A 6,829-nucleotide genomic window follows, 5' to 3' on the forward strand; every position below is an offset into this window, starting at 1 on the left:
TCACAGCATCTGTATTTAGTTTACAACTTTTATATAAAATTAAACATTTACAAAGTTCCAGCAATTTTATACTTCATGTCACGGGTAGTTTTGGAGGTAGCAGGTCTGAAGAAACTGAGGTAGCGAGTTGTGGATTCTGTGTGTGGCTGACACATTTCACTGTACATGTGTGATTTCCTGATTTCAGGGTTCAAAATGTAAAAAAAAAGTTAGCGACACTGATTACACAACCAGTGTCATTCTTTCACTTCCAGCGATTAATCCGACGCAGCTGCACATACGCAAGAATCAGACACACGCACATAATGCCTGTCAGAGCTACCTGGTTCTGCCAAAAGCCCCAAGTGCTGTGGTCGATCTCTTGATGATCCAGGTACATGTCACCTCTCACACTGCTAGTAAGAGAGAGAGTTTGCAGTTGAAACACATTACCCACATCACCTCCTAGAGACTAAACTCTGTTGTTAGTTCTGTTTTTCCAGTAGGTGGCGCCACCGAGTGTGAGTGAGTCTTACCTGGTGTAGTTACTGGTAAAGACTTGATCTTTTAGTTCATTGATGGCAAGTGCCTGAAGAGAGACACTTTGGTTGGATTACTGCTGAAATGCAAACAAAAAGACTGTCTTGATTGGATTGTAATGGGTTTTATGCTCTTACATTGTAGCCATATCGGAATATACTGGCCCACTTCAGCCAGGACATCCAGCTCAGCATTGAATTCAGGTTAACTAGGAAACCTCCAAACACCTGGGAACACACAGGACAGGAAAACCTGTGAGATTAAATCATGCTATGTCCCAAAAATACACATGACCTTCATCTCATTAAAGGGATAGCTCACCCAAAAATGAGAATTCTGTCATTAATTCCCCACCCTCATGTCGTTCCAAACTTGTAACACTTTCGTTCATCAAGTGCCTGAAGAGAGACACTTTGGTTGGATTACTGCTGAAATGCAAACAAAAAGACTGTCTTGATGTCTTGACTTTATTCGACAATAAAGTATTCTTGTAGCTTCATAAAATTACGGTTGAACCACTGATGTCACGTGGACTATTTTAACGTTGTCTTTACTACCTTTCTGGGCCTTGAACGTGTCAGTTGTGTTGCTGTCTATGCAGCATCAGAAAGCTCTCGGACATGCTATGTCCCAAAAATACACATGACCTTCATCTCATTAAAGGGATAGCTCACCCAAAAATGAGAATTCTGTCATTAATTCCCCACCCTCATGTCGTTCCAAACTTGTAACACTTTCGTTCATCTTCAGAACACAAATTAAGATATTTCTGATGAAATCCGAGAGCTTTCTGACTCTGATAAGACAGCAACACAACTGTCACGTTCAAAGCCCAGAAAGGTAGTAAGGACATCGGTAAAACAGTCCATGTGAGAGCAGTGGTTCAACCGTAATGTCATGAAGCTACGAGAATACTTTTTGTGCGCAAAGAAAACAAAAAAAACGACTTTATTCGACAATAAAGTATTCTTGTAGCTTCATAAAATTACGGTTGAACCACTGATGTCACATGGACTATTTTAACGTTGTCTTTACTACCTTTCTGGGCCTTGAACGTGGTAGTTCCCTTGATGTCTATGCAGCGTCAGAAAGCTCTCGGATTTCATCAGAAATATCTTAATTTGTGTTCTGAAGATGAACGAAAGTGTTACAAGTTTGCAACGACATGAGGGTGAGGAATTAATGACAGAATTTTCATTTTTGGGTGAACTATGCCTTTAATTGCTGTTTACCTCATACAACTGGAATCCAAGGTCATGTTAACAGCTGGTGCGTTTGAAGCGTTTATTTTTGAACCTGGCATGTCTCCATTAGTTCGGTTTGTTTAGACATATACAATTGCAGTGCATTAAAATAATCAGAATTTTTAAAATAAAGATTTTTTGTATAATCTATAATTTTGGAACGTTTTGAAATGTTAAAAAAACAGCGAACCGAAGCAATTAGAAAAAGCAACAATCTACATGTCTGTAAATCTATTGTGTTCGGCTAAACTCACCATCATTAAGACATAAGGCAGCGCGATGAGGATGTTAGCCATGGCGAAGGAGCCCACGCTGGCACTGACCAGGAAGGCCAAGCTCACCGCTGACAGACTGACCATACTCATGGTCAAACAGTACAGGAAGAAGGCCTCCACGTCAGGCTTCAGACCTGAGATGAAGCTCAATAAAACAGTGTAATGTTATAGGTACAGCAAAAACAACAAAGCAAAGGGCTGTAAACCCTTATTAGTGTGATTTATGTTTATATGTGTCATTTGTGACACAATAACAATGAGCAGCTGCCACCTAATTTTTTTCATTCTGGCCACTTTTGTCAATATGGACAGTACCGAAATGGCAACACCCAGTGACCCTCGTTCACTTTTCCTTACATTACTCCACTAATAATGTAACAGTGACTGAAAACATTTCCATTGCTTGTTTGTGATACAATAACAATGAGCAGCTGCCACCTAATTTTTTTCATTCTGGCCACTTTTGTCAATATGGACAGTACCGAAATGGCAACACCCAGTGACCCTCGTTCACTTTTCCTTACATTACTCCACTAATAATGTAACAGTGACTGAAAACATTTCCATTGCTTCATTCGCCAGCTTGGATGTTTTCACTGATCTTGTCACAGTGCACTATGGGACTGTCTTTGTGGAGAAGGATACACACAATGCCTCCTAAAATATTCCCCAAGAAGGTATTTTAGAAGATAGTGACACTTACTCACCCATCATGAAGTACGGGATGGCAGAAAAGATGAAGGCGGGGAGGATGCGGTTTGGTATGAGGTCGGCAAACACTTTGGACAGGAAGTAGACAGAGGTGCGGTAGAAACCACTCGAGTTCTCATGGCTGCAGGTGAGAGGAACATGTGATGATGGTCTTTGTCTAACTGGAATAATAGTTTGGAGAGCTAACGCTTGGATGTTGACTCACATGAAGAGCACTCTCTCGCTGATGAAGAGCTCCACCGCAGACAGATTGCCAAACACCATGTTGATGACCAGAAAAAAGAAAGCTCCCGTTCTGAAGAGAGACAACAAATGCAACGTTTCACAATAACTGCTAGAACTTAAAACACAGGTGCAATAGGTACAATCCTTACGTGTATAAAAATAATAGAGCTTGAATTATTGATTTATTAATTATATTATTATTTATTAACCCAATAAAGTAATTGTATCTTGACTTTGACTTTCTAAGGCCTCCAAAGTATACATCCAAATCTGCTTATGCTTGGTTCAGGGATCAGACATAGGATGTACTGTTCAGTGTCCAGATTTAACTCTCATTGAAAATGTTTGGTTGAATTTGAAGAAAGCAGTGGCAACGTGAAAACCAAAGACTGTCAGTGATCTGAAAGCTTTTTCAGGCGAGGAATGGGCCATTCGTCAGGCTTTTACAGGGTTCGTTTTTCTGACCTCATTTTCCATTTACATTCCTTAATTTCCACACCATGAATTTAAACTGTTAAATTGTGGCAGAAAGGTCATTTTGGACCCAATGCAATCTAATTGTGAGCACTGGATCTGGTAGCAGGTGCTCACCTGTTCTGAAGAGCCTCTGGTAAAGTGTGTGGGATCTGGTAGTAGATCAGTCCCACTAAAATACCAAAGAAAATGTTGAGGAAGAGTTGGGCGTAGGATGTCTGAGGATTCCTCAAGATGTTTCTTACGGTGCGGCCACTCACCAGCATGAGCTGCAACACGGACATACACTCATCACCCATGTACAGAGGTCATCTATTGATTTTATTCCTGGTTATCTACCTGATGAGTCAACACAAGCTTAGCTAAACCATTGCTTCTACATACCTGGTAATAGAAAGGTGTGGCGTAACCGACCCTGTCACCTTTAGTGACCTCAAGCACCATCTGAAATCTGACTGAGTCTGTCTTTTACTTTGAGAAAATGAGGGGACTGTCTGTAAATGACCGCCAGAGGGTTCTCATTTTCCTCCATCTCCTCACTGCTGCTACACTTGTCTAAAAACACACCAAACACAGAGGGTTAGCTGATCACAGAGTAGTCAAAACTTTAGTTTTGACCAAACTACGAGAAATGTCCATGTAAAGTACCAGCAGCATTGCTCAGAAGGATGCATATTCAAATAAAAACTCCAGTCCTGGATGCTGATTGGTCAGTGTTGAGCTACAGTCATGCTACAATACAGTCTGCCTCCAGTACTGCTTATTGAGATGGTAATGTTGTGTCAAATTTTTATCATGAATATATTTCTTATGATGTAGCATAATTCATATTTTTTGATGTTTTCAAAAGAAGTCTCACTTTTGATCTAATTTAATTTAATGCGTCCTTGCTGGAAAAAAAGTATTAATTCTTTCAAATAATGAAACTTTCAGCACCTGATTTATTGTTGTGTATTTGAGGAAGGACGGTTCGGTTTGTGACGTCCAGGAAGAAGTCTGCCGGGTTGTTGAGTGGCTCGCACTTGTAACCTACGACACATTGACACAAGTCTGAGAATCACAGTACACATGCAGTGATGAGCGAATCACTGCGGATTTGCATTTGAATTAAGTATGTCTGTCAGTACCCAAGTCCTCAAAGTAGGTAATGGCTTTGTTGGCGGCCCCTGCGTAGATGATTTCTCCTTTATTCATGAGTGTGAGGTGGTCAAACTGGCTGAAGATGGAGTAGCGCGGCTGGTGAATGGAGAAGATCACAGTCTTACCCTTTTTGGAGAGCCTGAGTAACAAAACAACAAATGATCAACATATCAATCTCTGCATTTCTCGTGATCAAAATAGACAAAAACAGGTTGTATGTGACAGTGCTTTACATTTGAAGTGGAATGTGGTTTCTTCTGACAGCTACAGTAAAAAACATGTCAAATGTTGTGCAATTTTCTGGGGGTTCAAATACAATTTTAACTCATCGGTGACAGGCAGTCATTTACCACACATCATTATTTTGACTCATCTCTCAGTAATACGTGTACAGTAATGCACTCTCAATGGATGTCAATGGGAAGAATGCACTGGAGGGTTTATAAAGCTTGTACTTTTTTAAAAAAAGCACTTCATACAGTGTTTTAAAAGAATGAACCCCAGTACACTTTACACTTTTGTGAAAAGGGTAAAGTATTCTACAAAATACAAATGGTTTATTATTGTCTCCGCATATCAACACTATAAGCCTGTGAAGCCTCATATTTGATACACACATTTCGAAGGCCTCTTATTTATTAGCATGATCAAAACTTTCTACTACATGCCTTTTGTTGTCAGAATGATAGTTTATACTTTTTAGCGAGTAAAAGGCCTTTTAATATCATTCTAAAAATGCATTTCAGGTCATTGTTCATGTGTCTGTATACATGTTAAATCTTGTTAAAATGTATCAAATATGATACATCAGGCTTTTGAGAAATGTTTATTTGTACATCTCTCAATAATCATTGTATTGTGTTGCATTATATGTTTTAATCATAAAACATTTAAGCATTTAAATATCATCTTACTAAGACATTATTGGGAGATATACAGTGGTGTGAAAAAGTTTTTGCCCCCTGCCTGTTTTTTTAATTGTTTGCATATTTGTCACACTTAAAAGATTCAGATCATCAAACAAATTTTAATATTACACAAAGATAACCTGAGTAAATACAAACTGCAGTTTTGAAATTATGATTTCATTTATTAAGGGAAAAAAGCTGTCCAAACCTGCCTGGCACTACGTGAAAAAGTAATTGCCCCCTAAATATAATAACTGGTTGTGCCACCCTTTGAAGCAACAACTGCAATCAAGCATTTGCGATAAATGGCAATGAGTCTTTACTTGCATTATCTTTGCGTAATATTAAAATTGGTTTGATGATCTGAATCTTTTAAGTGTGACAAATATGCAAAAAAATTTTAAAACAGGAAGGGGGCAAAAACCTGTATAGTGGCGACTGATATTTATATGCATTTTATGTAAGTAGACTGCTATACTGTCATAAAAATCTTACTGACTTACATTACAGGCTCTCCGAATTTCACTTTTTGGCCAAATAAATATTAAGAAACTGCACCAAATTGCATATTTTTGCTCAGCCTTAATAAAATTTAGGTGATTTTTTTTTCTCCTCAGAAATAAGCTCCATAATCTCATATATGATACTACATGAGCCATAAAAACCTAATGTATCAAATATGAGATTGTCTAAATGATCAATAATTTACTTCTTTTTTTTTTCTTTTTACAGGCTTTTAGAGGTCAGAATTTACAGGGTTAAGATAAAGGAGAAAGTGTATTTTATTTATTTATTTTTTAATGGGAGACTTCATTGTTCACTTGTTCCCAGGAAGTAGGTGTATCTGATAAGAGAGCGTGTGGTACTTCTGCAGCAGTTCTATGATGGAGTTGGCAGTGTTGGCGTCCAGGCCTGTGGTGGGCTCATCCAGGAACAGGAGGGAGGGGGACATGATGAGCTCCATCCCGATGCTGCACCTCTTCTTCTCTCCACCAGAAACGCCACGCAAAAACATGGTCCCGATCTGAGAGAGAACAAGGCCATATCAAGTCCTGTCAGTGTGAAATAACACATTCCTACTGTCACACGGTATATACTGACAGAGCGCCCAACCCTACTGTTGTTGTTTTGGAAATAGTTGAAGCACACATGACCTTGAACCAGTTTTTACACACATACACACACACACGCGCGCGCACAAACACTCACGCACACACACTCACACACACACACACACAAAAACACACACACACGCGCACACAAACACTCACGCACGCACACACACACACACACACACAAACACACACACACACACAAAAACACACACACACAC

The 6,829-nt window shown here is 39.2% G+C and overlaps 1 pseudogene; it reads right to left on the reverse strand.

The window, feature by feature from the left end:
- Positions 1–6,829, reverse strand: part of LOC107717856 (ATP-binding cassette sub-family G member 2-like) — a 9,442-nt pseudogene continuing 2,613 nt past the window's right edge.

Source organism: Sinocyclocheilus rhinocerous, unplaced genomic scaffold (genome assembly GCF_001515625.1).
Source record: "Sinocyclocheilus rhinocerous isolate Xijiao unplaced genomic scaffold, SAMN03320098_v1.1 scaffold780, whole genome shotgun sequence".
Classification (NCBI taxonomy): domain Eukaryota; kingdom Metazoa; phylum Chordata; class Actinopteri; order Cypriniformes; family Cyprinidae; genus Sinocyclocheilus; species Sinocyclocheilus rhinocerous.